Source organism: Elaeis guineensis, chromosome 9 (assembly GCF_000442705.2).
Source record: "Elaeis guineensis isolate ETL-2024a chromosome 9, EG11, whole genome shotgun sequence".
In the NCBI taxonomy this organism is placed as follows: domain Eukaryota; kingdom Viridiplantae; phylum Streptophyta; class Magnoliopsida; order Arecales; family Arecaceae; genus Elaeis; species Elaeis guineensis.
This window is the reverse complement of record NC_026001.2, coordinates 30,404,194-30,424,070: the sequence shown is the minus strand read 5'-3', so window position 1 is coordinate 30,424,070 and position 19,877 is coordinate 30,404,194. Positions and strand designations below refer to the sequence as shown.

Sequence of the window (19,877 nt, the reverse complement as noted above, 5' to 3'; positions counted from 1 at the left end):
GGGTAAAACCCATAGGGTGTAAGTGGATCTTCAAAAGGAAAAGAAGCGCAGACAGGAAGGTGGGGATCTATAAAGCTTGTTTGGTTGTCAAAGAGTATCGTCAACATTATGGCATTGACTATGATGAGATATTTTCTCTTGTGGCAATGCTCAAGTCCATTCGGATCATGCTTGCGATAGTGGTATACTTAGACTATGAAGTTTGACAAATGGATGTGAAGACAGCTTTTCTAAATAGAGAGCTGAACGAAGAGGTGTATATCATGCAATCTGAAAGGTTCACATCCTCAGATGAGTCCAAGGTGTGCAAACTTCAGAGATTCATTTATAGATTGAAGTAAGCATCTTGAAGTTGGAACATACGTTTTGATAAGGTGATCAGAACGTATGGCTTCGTTAAGAATGGAGAGAAACTCTGTATATATAAGTGAGCTAATAGTTCAGTAATTATATTTTTTATTTTGTATGTGGATGATATTTTTTTAATCGAAAATGATGTCCCTGCATTATAAAGAATAAAAAGTGTGACTATCGTTGCAATTCTCCATGAATGATCTAGGAGAAACAGTCTATATTCTAGGGATGAAGATCTATAGGGATAGATCTAAGAGGCTGCTCGGACTCTCCCAATCAACATGCATAGATACCATGCTGAAATGGTTCAGCATAGAGAATTTCAAGAAAGACTATCTTCCGATAGGCCATAGAATTTCTCTCTCGAAGAAGGATTGTTCGACAATCCCTCAAGAGAGAGAGCGTATAAGTAGAATTTCATATGCCTCCATTGTGGGTTCTATAATGTATGCCATGACATGTACGAGATTGGATGTAGCATACTCACTAGGAGTAGTGAGCAGATACCAATCAGATCTGGATGAAAACCACTGAAAAATTATAAAAACTATCCTTAAGTATTTGAAAAATACTAAGAACCAGTGGTTCGTTTATGAAAAATCTGATTTGAAACTCATGGGATACACTGATTCTAATTTTTAGTCAGATCGTGATGATAGCAAAAGTATGTCTGGATATATCTTTACCCTAAATGGTAGGACTGTCTGCTGAAAAAATTTCAAGCAATACACCGTAACCAATTCAATATGTGAGGCGGAATACATTGCGGCATCCGATGCTGCAAAGGAAGCTGTGTGGCTGAGAAAGTTCATCATAGAGCTAGAAGTGGCATTCTCTATTGATGGTTCAGTTGTACTTTACTGTGACAGTACTGGAGCCATAGCTCAAGTAAAGGAGTCAAAGGCACATCAGTGGACGAAGTATATTCTGCATTGCTACCATCTTGTCTGAGAGATCATGGATTGAAGTGACGTCGACCTTCAGAAGATCGACGGAAAGGAGAACCTAGTTGACCCATTCACTAAAGCCCTTGCGGTAAAGGAGTTCGAAGATCACAAAATGAAGATGGGTATACGATACTGTATCGATTGATTTTAGTACAAGTGGGAGTTGTTAGAAAATATGTCTCAAAGTCAAACGTCAGGCTGTTAACGGTTGTGCTAATTAATGTAATTATATATAAATTTATTAATAAAATATTTATTTGATAATTTTTTATCATAAACTTGTACATTTTCAATATCGAACTTCTGTGTTATGATGAAAGTTCTTAGGACTATTTTAAATCGATAAAAGAGAATTTATCGTTTAGTCTTTAAATGAGTTCGCGATCAAATGATATGCTATTACTGGAACGGTAGATATATCAAGTATAAGTCGTTGTGTGCCATATAGGTTGGTTGTCCTCTTAACCGAGTGTGGAGACACTGGTATGGCATGTAGATGAAATATGAGAGTACGTTTTACTGAACGTGACCAACTTTAGAGCATTCTGTTGTCAAGAGTCACTCCAAAGGGATATGAGTATAAGTGTCCATCCGACTTAAGATCACCACAGTGACTTACAAGTAACTCACTGTGTCTTGATACCAGACTACCTGAATTTTTAATTTAAGATCGAAAGGTTTCTAGATACAGTCAAGTACTTGTGAAGTCGGTGCGTGAGTTAAGATAGAATTGACCACTCCAAAGGATTAAAGAGAATGCTTTGTGTTTCAATTTAGTAAGACCTTAGCCAGGGCAATCCTTGTGAGGAGTCACAGGATTTATTAGGTTGAGATATATAATGGATGTACTGTTAAGAGTTGATAATTTAAACTCTAAGTTATCCTAACATCAAGGGTCAAAGGGATGAATTATACGATAACTATATCCAAGTAGGTTCTTGAGTATTGCATAAATTTGATCTATCCAGATGTCGGGTACCATTGCTAGATGGTTATTCCGATTGGTATAAAAATTTATTCTTATGCTACCGACTTAGGTTCGAACCTATGGGATCACACACATTAAAAATTTCTCTCCGATCAGATGGCTAATCTGAAGAGTCTCACTAGATTGAGACTTTAGTGAAGAGTCCCACTGGACGGAGACTCTACTGAAGAGTCCTACTGGACTGAAACTCTATCATTAATGGATGATTAATTAGTGATTAGATCACTAATTAACTTAGTTTGATTGAGCATTAAAGTCTGGATCAAGTCTGATTGAATTGGATTCAATCAAGTTAGGTCTAATTAGGTTATGAGATGACCTAATCGATAAGGGAGAAATGATCCTGATTTAATCGGATCTATAGCTCAATTAATTTATTGATTTGAATAAATTTAATTAAAATTATTAGAGCCTAATTATATTAGATTTATCATATTTTATTTGGGTCTAATTGGATTGGGTTTGAAAGAAATCCAATTGGTTAAATCCTAGAGTCCCAAATGAATGGGACTCTCTCCCTTGCGCCACCCAGAAAGACTCATCCTTTTCTCATCGCACAAAATTAGTTTGTGTGTGAGAAGACCTGAAGCTAAACCCTTTTGTGTTGTCCTCTTTAGAGTGGATAAGGTTTATTTTAAATTGAATTCAAAAAGTTTGAATATAAACTCAAAAACCTATCCCTATCATCCCACTCACCGACCCCTTGTGAAGGAGCTTGTTTTGTGTGACAAAAAGGAAGAGCTCCCATATGTTTTCTACATCCAAAATTCTCTGGTAGGTTTCTCTTTAAGTCAAATAAAAGTGAGAAAAAATTAGAGTTAAATTAAAATTCAAAATGGTTTGAATTGCAACAAACTCCACCCCCATCCTATCTGACCTGATTTGTGCGACAATCATAAAAAGCTCACATTTTTGTGTGCCAAAAAATTTGAGGTTTTCACTATGAGATATCAGAGGGAAAAAGGAGCTAAATACCCTTCTTGGGGCATGAGGTTTCGATGGGCTTCTACCTTCTTTAGCATGAACAAAGGAGGAGATCGATCTCCTCTCGAGTGAGAGACCTAGAACTGTTCTAAAATTTTTGGATGAAAAAAAAATCAAAGAGAAGAAAATCTTCATCAAATTTTTTTCTACCATCCACCATCTTCCTCTAATCTATTTTTGACATTGAAAATATTTGAGGTGATCGAAGAAAGAGATCAAATTAGATCTATCATCTGAAGCCAACTACGTGAGCTAGCACTCCCGCGGAGGGCTGATCGGTTCAAGAGCTTCGATGGACCATCCGTAGAGGTCGGATGCTTGTACGGCTATGAGCAATTAGAGAGGACTTTCGAATTTACATTCTTGATCGTGGAGTTTGACTACCCATGCTCAGGTATTGGATTCGAAATCCTGAAGTAGTAGATTAGATCTATTACTGAATGCTGATTTTTAGTTCACATGCTTATTATTTTAAATTTAAATTTTTATGCATATAAATTCATGTCATAGATCTATTTGTGAAAGTTTTAAGATCAGATCTTATGCATGTATTTATAGATTAAATAGTTTAATCTAATATTTTTTACTGTAGAATTTTGAAAATGCATACATGAAATCCCTGCGCATCCCAACAATCTTTACCCTGAGGCATCTAATGCCAATAGAGTGGTTGTGCCTTTCCGATGCAACCGAACCACTATAACCAGCTGAGAACGATCAACGTCAGAAAAGACACCCATATCTTTACAATGGTGGAAGACTAGTAGACTTAATATTTAATGAAAAAATTTAGGTTCAGATCTCTTCTAATAGTCACATACAACTGATGTAGATAACTAATCTAGTTTAGGTTAGCACATCATCTCATGTCTGACCAACCTAGTCAGCATGGATGAACTCGAATCAACAAGTAACCTTATACAAAACATAATCTTCCAAAATGGTCAGGTAAGTGAAGATAAGTGAGAGTCCCCCATTACTTTTCTTAGACATCAACGAATTGATCAGGTCAGACAATGAAATCAATTAAAGAACCACCATCCAAGACTTGCCTTAAACACCAAATTGGTTGATTAGAGTCGATCAGATTAACTTATAGACCTGGGCTTAAACCACTGAGCTAAATTCGATCTTGATTTAATTAATTTACATCATATGTGAATCAATTGAATCAATTAAAACTAAACTCAATTTTGAACCCCTTTGATCTAGTCCTAATCAACTTTTGATTAAGCCCAATCAACTGCTCAAAATAGGAAAGGATTTTAACCTGATCTAATCATAGACTCTATTGTAGTTTAATCTCTAGACCTAATTAGTTTAACCCATACCCAAGTTCATGTTTTATACAATTAAAATTTAGATCTTAAATTCATAATTTTTAGATCCTTTAATTTTAAATCTTAATTCTCAATTAAGTGCATTATAGATATGGGTTCAGTTTAGATGTCAAAATAATTTTTAATCTAAACCAATTAATATTACATCACATATAATTTTACTGTCCGTAGACACGAGTCGACTCACCCTGAATCTCGAGTCAGCTCATCTAAGATGAGTAGGAATGGTAAGCCTTGGCCTACAGATTTGAGTCGACTCCAATAAGAACGAGTCGACTCGAGTAGAAATCGAGTCCGCTCGATAGACATGCCAGCTATAATTTTATATTTTGAAATTTTTTTAACATCATTTAAAGTTCTAATTTAGATAAAAAATAATTTTCAAATCTAAACAACTTTACCATGCAACAAAAAATAAATATCCTATGATTTTAGATCTAAGGTTTGACTGAAAAGTAAGTTTTAAACCATGGGTGTACAAACCATATATTATATACATCATTTTCAGATCTAAAACTAATCAAAAATACATATCAATATATGCATAAATATCTAGATCTAAAATAAATCAAAATACATATCTAACATATGTATTAAAGGATCTATATTTAAAGCAGGTCTCACATGCATGCAGTTTGAGATCTAAACTACAACCATATATCATACATATATATTAAGTTTTAGATCTAAAATCAATAAAACATATATCTTATACATGTAAAATTAGATCTAAAATAAAGATTAAAATATTTTAAAAATATTTTTTTAAAAATTGGTTTATATCGAACTAGGATAACCTTTTCAATATAGGAGGTAAACCTTATATTAGGACAACCTTATATTAGTCTGATGTAAATTTTTAATTATTTTAATTTTATATCTAATATGATTAAATATATCTGATTTCAAATCTAAAAGATTGATTTAAAAGTTTCAAAAATAATTTTTCAAAAACTATCAATCTTGTGCTAGGACAACCTTTTCAATATAGAGAGTTAACCTTATATCAGGACAACCTTATATCAGCACAAGATCAATTTTAAACCACTCATACTTTCAGATCTAAATCAGAAATCAGATTACACATGTTAAAAAAATCCAATGGCTCTGATACCATCGTAAGAAAATGGGTAGGTTGCATGTATGAATTTCAAAATGATTTTTGATCACAGTGGAAAATAGATCTAGGTTAAACCCCTTTAACCCTATATGCAATAGATCTAATATATACTACCTGAGCCCCTGGATCTATGACATGCACATAATCTAAAAAATAAAAGAGAAAATATTGAGATCGAATCTCAATACTTTTGCATAGGTCGATCTACACCGCAGTCGATGTTCGTGGATCTGAACAGGTTCCTTTAGCCATGCACGTGCCCGGCCTCCATAGGTATCCACACGATAACTCATCCCGACCAGAGGTAGATGTCTTCATCGGGGTGCTATCTCCTTTGCAGAAGATTTTTCTTTGATGACCAAGGTTGTTCTCTCATAGATCTTACGGACTCTCTTGAGAACTAGGGAGAACGGGAGGAGGAAGAAAGAGGGCTAGTTTTTTTCTTATTTTTTTCTTACTTAAGGCATCCAAGTATTGGACCCTTTTAATAAGAGGGGCTAGGGATTAGGGTTTGGAGGAGGGGGTGCCACCAAAAGTTTTCATAAAATCCCTGATTGGTTTCCTTCTTATCTTCTTATCTAGATTTGAATTAAATTCAAAACAAGAAGGAAATAAGGATCATGACTTATCAAGAAACACCCTACCTTATCTTTTTGATTTGAATCATATTCATATTAGGAAAGGATAAGAATCATGACTCATCATGAAACCACCTGCCTTAGCATTTTGATTTGAATCATATTCATATTAGGAAAGGATAAGGATCATGACTCAAACCAAATCATTGAGGAGTCCCAGGGTTTTGAGATTCTGGGTTTCCTTTTTTGTATCAAACCAAATCTTATCTAGTTTGAACACAAGGGGAGAAGGCACCCTAACCAAATTAGAAACTCAATCTCCTCAATTAAATCCCTATCTAATCAGAAATTGATTGAACTTAAGTCTTGATCAAAACAAGAATTAATCTCCCTCACAATTAGGCTTGATCTAATCAAATCCAATCCAAGTCAAACTGAATCCAGTTCAATTAGACCTAATCTGAATCTCAATGCTTAATCTAATTAAGCCAATTAGCAATCTAATTACTAATTAATCCTCCCATGATTCACTAACACTTAGTGAATTACCTAATTATAATATTTGCATAAAGTTAATCATCAATTATATTGATGATTTTATCCTTCAATAATTCATAATCATCGATCAGCCATCTGATCGGATAAGAATCTCTTTTGTGTGTGACTCCATCAGTTTCATTCTGTCTGATAGTGAAATATATTGTGATCTTCATTATAATATCATCGAAACTCCTTTCAATGAGTTAAAAAATTCTGACTCTGTCCTTCGAGGGTCATCGATCATCTAGACGACACCCGATGAGTCCCACAATCTACCAATGATATCTACTAGTATGTAGTGGCAATCCAGTAGAATGAAAGTATGAATCTCTAGGTGCAGTTATCGTGTGATTTAGTCTTTCTATCATGAGTCCCGACTTAATGGAGGTCATAAAAAATTCGTCAAACCCCATCGTCAGCCATATGCAAGATTGGTTCGACTCGAGTTCACTTGTAAAATCCATGAAATTTTTTTTTCAGTATTCACTCTTGCTCTAGTCAGAAATTTTCTGAACTCAGTCTTGTGAATCACATAGGGCTACTCTTTTTTTACTAAGATCGATAGATTCTATCTAGGTGCATCCTACTCAAAACAGCGAATCTGAATCTACAATAGCCAACATACACAGTAAGGACTCGAATGGCTAAAAACCAAAAGAATGTGCAGTCAAACTAAGTAGCCTCGCTGTGAATAGCCAACACACCGTAGGTCAAAAGATCAGTCACACCACTGCAGCATCGAGAAAACTATTGATGAGTGAGTAGACATCCAAGTGATTTCTCATATTGGTTATCTCAGTGCAAGTTATTCTCTAACAACCACCTGCACTCTCATCCCAGTGTCTCCATGCTGCAGACTCAAGAATCATCTGTCTAGAAGAAAGATGATCCATGTATCAATCTTAAATAGATTGATTACTATCCTCCGTGACGATCCTACGATCGGGAGCATTTAGAAATTAACCATTAATGATGTATGTCTCAAATTTTCAACATCTTAAGAATATACAAAATTATTTTAGTTAATTTTTAGGATAAATCATGGACACGTACAACATGATTGGTCATAAAAAATTACCTGACAAGTATAAAAATATATCTTAGAAAAATATATGCATCAGTCAAGATTGGCTTCTAAGGTACACATCTAACACATTCGATGAGTGATACATTTGGAGTGGTGCCAAAGCTATATCACTATGCATGCATGGTGGACATCCTTGGACATGCAGGGAAGTTGTATGAAGCTCAAGAGCTTATAGAACACATGCCCATGGATCCTGATTCTAGTTTATGGGGGTCTCTGCTTGGTGCTCACCAGATCCATGGTGATTTAGATTTAGCAGAAAGAATTGCAGATAGAATCTTTGAGTTAAACACTAACCATTCTGGGTATTATGTTCATCTCTTGAATATTTATGCTGCTAAGTCGAGGTGGAGTGATGTTGAGAGAGTGAGGAAGTTGATGGTGGGAAGAAAAGTGAGTACAGGGGTTTAGTATGGTTGAGTTTGATAACCAAGTTTATAAGTTTGGAGTTGGTGACAGGTCCCATCCACAGTCTCCAGAGATACACTCTTTCCTACAAGAAATGCTGGCAGAGATGAAACAGCAAGGTTATGTTCCTCTGGTGGAATTTGCTCTTCATGATGCTGAAGATGAAACTAAGGAAGCTGCACTGCCCTCTCACAGCCAGAGACTTGAATGCAGTTGACACGAGCATCATGAGCCCTGGGACTCCTATATGATTCATTCTTGTCAAATTTGCAGAGGTTTGATGTTTCTTTTTTCCCCCCTCTGTGGAATGCCTAGTAACACAAATGAGCTTTCAAGTTAGTTCCATGAGCTGATCTCTTATGTCCCACCCTTTCTTACACTGCATGACCTATGAAATCTATTTGCATATAATGTTTGTTAATAGGAAATAAAAAGCCACAACCTCAAAATTTAGATGTTTCTATCCATGTAAAAGACAACTGCATATGTGAATTGAAGCAGCATTGGAGGTGGTGTTGGAGCTTGTTTGCATGTCTCCTAGAGACATGTTGGAAGTTGCAAAGCTGGAAGTCTGACCTCATTAACTAATAAAATCCATCATTTTGAGGGAAAGTTTTATCTTATCTACATATATTTGTGTGTTTTATATTGATCTTTTTGCTATTTTCTATCAGTTTTTACATGTTCTACCCATTGGGCTTTTCCAATTCCTTTTGCAAATTATCCACTCAATTTATATAAATTTCTTTCATGTTTATGGTATATAGAAACAAATCAAACATTCTTATTTATCCAGGGGAGATTACTTTGAAGACCTTGGAATGTGCACCTTACCAACCAATTGGGTTCTTAATTTTTTTCTTTGGTGTAGGTGTGACATCAGAAACCTCCTCTAGTATACTTATTCTACATCTTCCCATTTCAGGATGATGCATTACTATTTTTTTTTAAAAAATTTAATTTTGAAGGTCATGAAGTTTAGTGTACAAAACTAACAAATAACCCACGCTATGCAGCGGGCTCTACTTAAATGATGATAAAAAAAATTAATAAAACATAATAATAATAATAATAATAATAATAATAATAATAATTTAATATTTTTCTTTTGGAACATATATTTTTTTTCTCTAAAAAATTATGTTGGTCCTATGTTTCCTCTCTGAAAATTTATAATCATTCAATACAAAATAGTAGTACTTAACAATGACATAAAAAATAGTTATATGCATCAAGTATAAGATACTAAGTATCATCTATTGGGAATAGTATCCCAAAGCCAATCGTCAGCCTGTTGACGGTTGTACTCCTTTTTGTATTAGTATATGAATTATAAATAAATAAAAATTATTTTGATATTTTCATCACAAATTATTTCATCTTCTAATGAACTCCTGTGTTGTGGTGAAGTCCTTAGGACTATTTAGACTCAACAAAGGAGGATTTATCGTTTAGTCCTTAAACCTGTTCGCGACCAAATGATACGTTGTTACCAAGGATAATAATGTTTATCAAGCATAAGTCGTTGTGTGCCATATGGGTTGGTTGTTCTCTTAACCAAGAAATGTGGAGACACTGGTATGGCATACAGGTGAGATGTAAGGGTACATCTGCACTGAACGTGATCGACTTCGGAGCATATTCTGCTGTCAAGATTTACTCCGATGGGATATGGGTATAAATGTCCCTCCGACCTGAGACCACCATGGTGACTTGCAAGCAACTCACTACACTTAGGCACTGAACTACCTAAATTTCTAATTCAGTGACGGAAGGTTGCTGGGTGTAGTCAAGTACTTGACTTGTCGGTGCATATGTCAAGATGGGATTGATCACTCCAGTTCAGGAGTAGTGTACAGTCGTATTTCAATTTAGCAAAATTTTGATCCTAGTAGTCCTAGTGAGGAGTCACAGGACTGTTTGAGTTGAGTACGATTCGGATGATCTAATCAGGGTTGACAGTTTAACCCTGAGTCATCCTATACACAGGGGTCAAAAGGGATGAATTATATAGTAACCATATTCGCATCGGTTCTGAATATTGCGATTGCAACTATTCGACCTATCCGGATGTGGGTACTATTGCTAGATGGTCACTTCGATTAGTACAGGAATTGGTTCCTGTACTATCGACTTAGGTTCGAACCTGCGGGATCACACACATTAGAGGTTCCTATCTGATCTGATGGCTGATAAAGAGTCTCACTGGACTGGGACTCTTTGACCAAGAGTCTTAATACTCAGAGACTCTGTGATTGAGAATCAGGATTCTCTGATCACGAGTTCCACATATTTTGGGTATCGAGATCAAGAGTCCCACTAGTTTGGGACTCTTCGATCAAGATTTCATATCGATGGACTTTGATACCCGATTGCCCATTGGATTTGGACTCAGTTTAGTAATTTGATCACTAATTAACTCAATTTAATTGAGTAATTATTTTTGGATCAAGTCCAATTGAATTGGATTCAGTTGGGTTTGACCCGATTAGGTTAAGAGTTGACCTAATCGCCGAGGTGGTTTGGTCCCTGATTTGATCAGAGGTTGGCTTAGTCAATTTTTGATTTGATTAGAATTTTATTGAGCTTAATTAAGCCTAATTGTGTTGGGTTTAATTTAGTCTAATTTTGCCTAATCTATTTTAATATGGTTGGTTCAATTAGATTACTTTAAAATTTCAAACCACCTTGACTTATCTCCCTGCGCCACCTCACCTCACCTGTGCCCATTTGAATTCATGAGAAACGAGTTCTTGTGAATTTTCTCCCACGCAGAAATCTTCCCACACCTCTTCTTTGTGCGCCATTTTGAATGGATAATGATAAGGTTGGTTGGCTATTCAAATTCAAAGAATGTTTGAATTTGAATGGTTAACAAATCTCTACGCGATCCCTTTCTTTTGTGCGCCACTTCCTCCACACAAGAAAAGGTTTCTCGTGTAAACTCTCCACGCACAAGCCCTTCCCTTCTCACACCAAGAGTGGATAAAATTGGTTGGTTGGCATTTGAATTCAAATTCGATTTGAATTCAAGTGAGCAACCACTTATCTTTATCCTCTCACATGGTGAAAACACTGAAAAGATGCGGTCTTGCATCGTTTTAAAAAGAAGAGAAGATAGGGCATGCAAAAATCTGATCCCAAAGAAAAGTGTGGCGTGAGAAAGTTTTTGTGCGTGAGAAAAGAAAAGAAAAGAAGAGAAAAGAAAAGTAGAGAGACTATGCGCAAGTTTTTTCTTCTGTGTGTACCCTAGGGTTACTGCCTAGGGTTCGAAAAGTGAGAAAGTGAGCTACGAGTATCATGAGCCTACCAGATCTCAGGAAGAGCTTCATCAACCTCTCAAGTACATCTGTTGATAATTCAGAGCATCCAAAGAATCGACAGATCAAGATCGAAGGAGTTCGATCAGAATCAGCCGTCGAAAGGGTTCTGCAACGAACTAGCATTCGTGAGGAGCCGATCAGACCGGGAGCTTCGTGTGGATGATCCGCAGAGGCTAGACACACTGTGTGACTGTATTACGATGATCAGACCCTTCCGATGGTGATCAGATTGTGGCAATCGACTACCCGCACGAAGGTAATGTGTTCTGAACACATAACAGTAAAATATTTATTGTAGAAGTTTAAATTTTAAATTTAAATACATGCTATATATATCATATTTAGATCTTTGTGTAGGGTTAATATATGTTAATTAATTAGATTAATTAATAATTTTTACTGTAAAATTATAATTTTGAAAAAATTTTAAAATTATCGTTTTACCCCTGCACTGAAATTCTCACAAATAGTATCAGAGCAGGTACTAAAATATGATATACATTTGCATGCGTAGATTAAGTAGTAATCTAAAAGTTTAAATTTAAAATTTAAATTTAAAATTTAAAATTCAAAATTTAAAATTTAAATTTTGAAATTTAAAATTTGAAATTCAAAATTTAAAAAAATTTAAAATTCAAAATTTGAAATTTAAAATTTATTTAAAATTTTAAATTTGGAATTCAAAATTTAAAATTTGAAATTCAAAAATTTGAAATTTAAAATTTGAAATTTATTTGAAATTTGAATTCAAAATTTAAAATTTAAAATTTGAAATTTGAAATTTAAATTTTGAAATTGATATATTTAGATATACTTGATCTGAGTAGCAAGTAGTCTAATTGGGTTGGTTGCCATGGTCATCCGGTCATAGGAGAAAAGTAAGATTTAAAGGTCCTCTCCTCCCATTCGATGGGGTTCTCCTATGGCGGTAGGGGTGCCGATGCGATTATATCCCATGCAGATAAAGCAGCGAAAGGACTTAATTTGTAAAGATTCAATTATGAAATTTATTATGAATGTGTTAGATTAAATCTAAAAGAATATTTATGATTTATTTTGATTGAGTTATTTTCTGTTAAGTAATTAGCAATAGGATTGCTGTTTATGAAATGTGCTGATCCGTTTGTGAAATGAGTCAACACATTTGGTGAACAGAAAATAAAATCTTTCAAATTTAAAAATTATTTTTGAAATGCCAAATCCTGATCCATCAGTCCAAATACTTAATTAAAAGAATTAAGTATTGTCTAGTTGGTCTAGAATTATGAATTAAGACCTAAAATAATTGCATAAACAAAGTGGGTCAATGGGTTAGATGGATTAGGTCCATAATTGGGTTAGACCTAAGGTTACCTTAAAGAAATGGACTAAATTAGAGTAATTGGTCAAATCTAATCAAAAGTTGAATTAGATTAGGTCAAGGACACTCTAGACTCAACTCTAATAGTTGTAGTTGAATGGGTCCATGTCTTTAACTAGACCAAGATGGACTTAATTCATGGCTATGCGGTGGAACTCTATTTACTAAGTTGATCAAATTAAAACTAATGAACCGGTTGGTGTCTAAGGTAAGTTTGGCAGTCTGACCAGTGGTTTTTAAGTGGGAGCTACTCGCATTGATTTGATCTCTGACGAGTTAATGACTTATCCTCGCCACTGATCTCACTTATCTGGCCAACCTGGTGAGTTAGGTTTTGATTAGATCACTTGGTGATTAGGGCTCACCTATGTCATTAGGTAAATCAGTGTGACTGATTTAGGGGCTCCTAATGCTGGCTTTAATTAAATCTTTTTTAATCTGACTTGGTGAAGTCAGTGGGATGATAGAAATTGGCTGATTAATTTTTTCTCTTCTATCCTTTAATAAAAATCATCAAAAATTATTAGGTCTCTAAAAATGATTAAGTTATAGTGATAACTAAGTCATAGCCTCCCATTAAGTGAGTGATAATGAGTCCATTAGTTTAATAATCATTGGAGGCCCAAAGGCCTGGTGCTTATTGACTAATAAAATTATCATTCATAATATGATAATTTGGTTGAGTCTTTTTGATGGTGGTCAGGTTGGCCGGCCAAAGTCAGGCCTGATCATTTATTGGTCAGATTCACCAAATCAAGTCATGTTAATGGTTGGACCTAACCAGATCTTTTCAGTGGAGGTCAAAGCCTACTGATTAGGTTCTGGGGCAAAATTAATTACTAGAAGTTGTTTAGAAAAATAACTGGTTATGAACCTACCCATAGATGCACATGGGTTGACCAACCAAAGTTGGGCTCGTGTGTAGTCTGTGTGGATTCTAGCACCCACTGAGGAATTAAAGTAATTTCTCGAATTGGAGGTTGAGGCTACCAGTTCGTAAAAATACTGGGAGAAACTTTAGACTAAAGTCCAAGTCTTTAGTATTAATAATTTATATACTAATAAAGGTCTGATTTTTCTTTATGCAGCTATGGCCACTACCCTGTCGCTCCGATCGGGTTTGACCCGATTAGGTTAAGAGTTGACCTAATCGTCGAGGTGGTTTAGTCCCTAATTTGATCAGGGGTTGGACTTAGTCAATTTTTGATTTGATTAGGATTTTATTGAGCCTAATTAAGTCTAATTGTGTTGGATTTAATTTAGTCTAATTGTGCCTAACCTATTTTATTATGGTTGGTTCAATTAGATTGCTTTAAAATTTCAAACCACCTTGACTTATCTCCCTGCGCCACCTCACCTCACCTGTGTCCATTTGAATTCATGAGAAATGAGTTCTCATGAATTTTCTCTCATGCAGAAGCCTTCCCACGCCCCTTCTTTGTGCACCATTTTGAATGGATAATGATAAGGTTGGTTGGCTATTCAAATTCAAAGAATGTTTGAATTTGAATGGTTAACAAATCTCTACGCCATCTCTTTCTTTTGTGTGCCACTTCCTCCACACGAGAAAAGGTTTCTCGTGTAAACTCTCCATGCACAAAGAAGCCCACGCCCTTCTCTTCTCACGCCAAGAGTGGATAAAATTGGTTGGTTGGCATTTGAATTCAAATTCGATTTGAATTCAAGTGAGCAACCACTTATCTTTATCCTCTCACACGGTGAAAATTACTGAAAAGATGCGGTCTTACATCATTTTAAAAAGAAGAAAAGATAGGGCATGCAAAAATTTGATCCCGGAGAAAAAGTGTGGCATGAGAAAGTTTCTGTGCGTGAGAAAAGAAAAGAAAAGAAGAGAAAAAAAATGTAGAGAGACTAGGCGCAAGTTTTTTCTTCTGTGTACCCTAGGGTTACTGTCTAGGGTTCGAAAAGTGAGAAAGTGAGCTACGAGTGTCGTGAGCCCACCAGATCTCAGAAAGAGCTTCATCAACCTCTCAAGTACATTTGTTGATGATCCAGAGCATCCAAAGAATCAGCAGATCAAGATCGAAGAAGTTCGATCAGTATCAGTCGTCGAAAGGGTTCTGCAACGAACTAGCATTCGTGAGGAGCCGATCAGATCGAAAGCTTCATGTGGATGATCCGCAGAGGCCAGACACACTGTGTGGCTACATTACGATGATCAGACCCTTCCGATGGGGATCAGATTGCGGCGATCGACTATCCGCACGAAGGTAATGTGTTCTGAACACATAACAGTAAAATGTTTACTGTAGAAGTTTAAATTTTAAATTTAAATACATGCTATATATATTATATTTAGATCTTTGTGTAGGGTTAATATATGTTAATTAATTAGATTAATTAATAATTTTTGCTGTAAAATTATAATTTTAAAAAAAAATTAAAATTATCATTTTACTCCTGCACTGAAATTCACTTCATCATCCCTATCTGGAACTTCATATTTGATTTTAAAATTTATCTTTTCTAAAAATCAAAAGTGATAAAAATAGTAACAGATTCTTGAAACATAATAGAGAGTTTATATGATAAAAAATGATAATAAGATTCATAGTCTTGCTTGCTGAGTGCAATCCATAATTTTGTTTTGGTATAGTTTATTCCCATTTTGGCCCCTAACATGGAACACTATAAATAACATTATAAAAAAAATTTTGAAAAAAATAAATTTCAGTGTAGCCATGAATACCAGATAATCTATAATAAATATGCCCACATAAGAAAACTTCGATGATTTTGTAAGTGAAATATTGGAAAACTAAGCTTGCTATATTTGTTGAATTATTTATTTATTTTTTTAAATTTTAAATATATTTTTCTTACCATGCTAACAATAATTGAAATTCTAAGTGAGGGAATTTAATTAATTCACAAAAAAAGTAGGAATATAGTAATAAGCAGAAGCTAGAATTGTATTTGAATGTTAGATACTACGTCAAGATCTAGATGATATACAAATAAGAATTAGAACTATACTTATTCTCCATTTATTGAATAGTCAAGCTATATGATCGGCAAACAATTACAGGACTGTATCACTCTTTCTCAGTTTCAAAAAACACATAAAGTATGTTAGTTTAAACCATAACAATCATTAAATATAGAGGAGTTGGAAGGTATAAAGTTTCCATAAGACAAAAAAAATTTACATGAAGTAGAATTTTTTCTTTGCCATCGACAGTGGAAGAATTAGAGAGTAAAGCAAATTTCTATTTAAAGAAGCAAGTTCTATCTAAAAACTTTTAATCTAAACAACCAAATCTTATAGGTGAGATTCCTTTTCAAATGTAAATTCCAGCAAGTAGTCCCTTCATTTTTCTCATCCCTTCTCGATGAAGCACAAGCAATTCTCTAAATCCCTCTAAAAATAAATTATTGCATATAGAAGAAATCCAAAATAAAGCATCCAAAATGAACAAAATTTGATCTTTATAAACCAAACCTATAATGAAGATCACAAAATTCCACCATCACCAACACCAAACAATCATCCAAAATAAAGCCAACAAACATATGAACTAAACATATCCATCATTTGCAACAACCCAATCAAAGAACATACGTAACATACGAACAACAGCTATACCTACTCAACCAAAGAATATTCTTTGTAAGTCAACCAAAAATATTTATCATTAGAAAAAGAAAAAAAGATGCGTGAACAAAATTCTCTCAATAGAATGAATGAACAAATCAACATCAAAAATCATATCTAGTGACATTAAAAGATGAAAGAGGACTCACCATTTCTTGAGTTTTCTTTTACAAAAAAAAATACATGCAAACAGATAGCTGACACCACCAAAATCTTCTTCTAAGAACCATACATAAAAAAATAAAAATAAATTAATTAGGAAGCCACTTTTATTATATTATTTTGGAATAACCTCATAGCAAAACACTCAATCAAGATTTAATAATATTTAGAAAAAATAAAACAAACAATCACATATCAAGATAGCTCATCCTCGAGATATGGAGAAATAAATAAGTGTTTATAGCTTCCTGTTGTAAAACGTACAGTGTCTTTGGCGAGGACTTGCTCTGGATCATGATTGATATTCATATCATTAACTGATAACAAAGTATCTAGTTGTGCATGAATTTCTTAATCTATAATAATTTCAATAGTCAACATAAAGAAGATATACCATAGAATATCTAAAACAAAACTCAAAGTTATTCTAGTCAATCTACATGAAACCTGATCAAACAAAATACCTCGGATATGTCTAATTTTTTCAAAGCTTATCTTCCTCTTTTTAGTATTTTCACTCTTTAAAATCTTTTATAAATTTAAATCATCGACATGCATTATGGTAATGAAAAAAATCTAAAATGGCCAATAGAAAATGTGATCTGAATGGCAAAAATCTGAAATTTAAATGAATGTAGTTTTGCATGTTAGTTCCTCTAAATGCCAAGATTTAAATTCATGCTGCTCTGTATCTTTCTAGACTCAAAATTTAAGTATTCTTTCAAATTAAACCTAATTTGAATGGCAAAACCTCCAATTTAAATAAATGCAAATCTTAAAATCAATCAACAAATATAATCCATAATTTTAAATTTATTTTTTTAATTATCCATTTTTTAAACCAAATACGTATATACATGTTTTTACTTCATGCAACCAAAATGATCAATTTTATTTATGTCGATCTTTGGATGTTTTCTAGACCATATATAATAAATTTAAATATTTTTATATATTTCAATATGAAATCCTAAATTTAATCATATATAATAAATTGAAATATTTCTACATATTTCAATATAGAATCCTAAATTTAATCTAAAAAATCCTCTAAAAAAATTTTTTTCTGACAAATTAGGGTCATCCAATTAATACAATCCACTTTATTTTTAATTTTCTAATATTTTTCATCTGTATATAATAAATCAATATATTTTATACGTTTGCAATGCTAATATATTACTTCTATCCACAAATTACAATATAAAGTATATAAAAACAAATCATGCTATAAGAGAAAAGGATTAAAAAATGAAATAAATAAATTCTTATTTTTATTAAATCAGAGCATATATACACAATCATATTAAATTGCTGCAAGACATATAGAAGAATAGTTATGCAGTATAATCAAATGAAGTCAATCACAATGATAAATTTAAGTAAATCTAAATCATAAATGTCGACTTTTCTTACCGACTAAACAATATCAAATCATTTTGAAAAAAAGACAAAGTAGTTTTAAAAAGAAAAAACAAAGTAGATAATAAAAAATTTATCATAGCTACAGTACTATCAAATAAAAATCACTCGATCAATAATAATTGACTTCAAATATCAAAATACAACATAAGCCATCACAAAAATTTCTCTACCATCAATAAGTAAAGTAGAAAATATTATCAAAATTTAGAAGTGTGAAAATATGGAACGAAAATCCACTCAATAACATTAATTGTAACTCCAAATACAGACGGAAAGAGATTCAGTTAAGTCAAACAGAGTGTTCTTCAAAGCAAGAGAGATAAAGATGCTTATATTGAGGTTTTCATACTCTTCGACCTTCACCATCGTCGAAAAATCCCACTAGTCCTGTTCGACTACCATCGCTGTCTAAAGTGGAGAGTTGAAAGGAGCCCTAGACTGGGGGAGAGCATAGGCTTCCAATGGGGCTTTAGCAAAGATTTTTTTTTTTATTTAAAATTTAAAATTTATTATGATTTTAGAATTAAAATTAAAAGATCAAGATCATACTTGATTTACAATTTCATGTACTAAGTCTGACAGTTGCGGAACAAATGTGTGGTGATTGTCCTTTTCATGTTATCAATGGATCCTTCCATCTAGGCAACTGTTGTAGGTTGGTACCGAGGGATAGATCCATTATATAGGCAATTCATATAAAAGTGCATGAATATCAGCTTGCATTTACAAACTATGCACCCAACTTTATACAGTTTTGAAAATTAAAATAAACTTTCGTCTATATTATGTTGGGGTGATCATTTTAAGAAACGTCCTAAAGCCCTTCAATTCCCTCGTTTGGAGCATGCAGAGGAAGAGGTGCTCGGAGAAAATAGCCTAGATAATTTCTTTCCTAACCCACACTAAAGAGCGATACACTTTGTTACTTACAAATAAATTATTTTTATGTCCTTCATCAATTTATAACTTGTTTGCTGTTTTTTCAACAATCACTTGCACATCACTTCGATAACTCTCATGTCTTCCTGGATCTCGTGGCCTCTCTCTTTTTTTTTTCTTAGTATTAATTATGATTACATTTTCATCCGACACTTTAGTTGACCCAAGTAACAGAGCAGTCATCATTTTTTTTTTAATATTTAAATTTTATATTTAATTTTTTAAAAATATTATTATTATATTTTCATTCAACATTTAAAATACTCACTTGGATAAGGATATAATATTCGGCCGCTCCCAACACAACCCCAACCACCGTCTAAGCTTCCCTTTTGGCCACTCCAAGCCTCCCACCCGATTGGGACTCCTGAGAACGGAAAAATAGAGGAAAAGCGGGAAAAGCATAGGAAAAATCATCGAAAACGAAGGAAAATGGGAAAAAAAAGGTAAGACATTTCCCCACATAGATTCCTTTTCGCTTCTTTGTCTGTTCATTTTCTTATCTTTTTCAGAGATCTGTGGGAAAAGAGAGCACTTGAGAGAGATTAAAGGGGTTTCTTAGGTTCTGATTGGTTTTTTTTCTCAAGCACATGAGATTTTGGGCGAGCTATGGCGGTGTGAGTTGGTCCCCCGAGGTTTTGAGAGCTTAATCTTGGTAGAAGTATGATATTTTGTAGGGTTTGGGAAAGGATTCTTCTTTAGTGAC

General features: G+C 33.8%; 1 pseudogene; it reads left to right on the top strand.

The window, feature by feature from the left end:
- The window catches only part of LOC105035812 (putative pentatricopeptide repeat-containing protein At3g49142), a 28,370-nt pseudogene extending 19,744 nt beyond the window's left edge, over positions 1 to 8,626 (top strand).
- The last annotated feature ends 11,251 nt before the right edge of the window (positions 8,627 to 19,877 follow it).